Source organism: Monopterus albus, unplaced genomic scaffold (genome assembly GCF_001952655.1).
Source record: "Monopterus albus unplaced genomic scaffold, M_albus_1.0 scaffold293.1, whole genome shotgun sequence".
NCBI lineage: Eukaryota > Metazoa > Chordata > Actinopteri > Synbranchiformes > Synbranchidae > Monopterus > Monopterus albus.
This window is the reverse complement of record NW_018128173.1, coordinates 235,977-236,185: the sequence shown is the minus strand read 5'-3', so window position 1 is coordinate 236,185 and position 209 is coordinate 235,977.

Sequence of the window (209 nt, the reverse complement as noted above, 5' to 3'; positions counted from 1 at the left end):
ATTCCTCTATTACACATGTACACACAAACACACACATACATACATCCACACACAAGGAAAATAGGTAGTGTAGGCTGATAAAACCTGCTTTAAGAGTTCAGTGATTGGTTGTAAGGGACTGTTCTTCCTCTGGGCAGAGAAGGCATTCTGAGGAGACGTACAGAGATGCAATTCAGTGTCAAACTAAATAAGTCACCTTGGTAAGCATC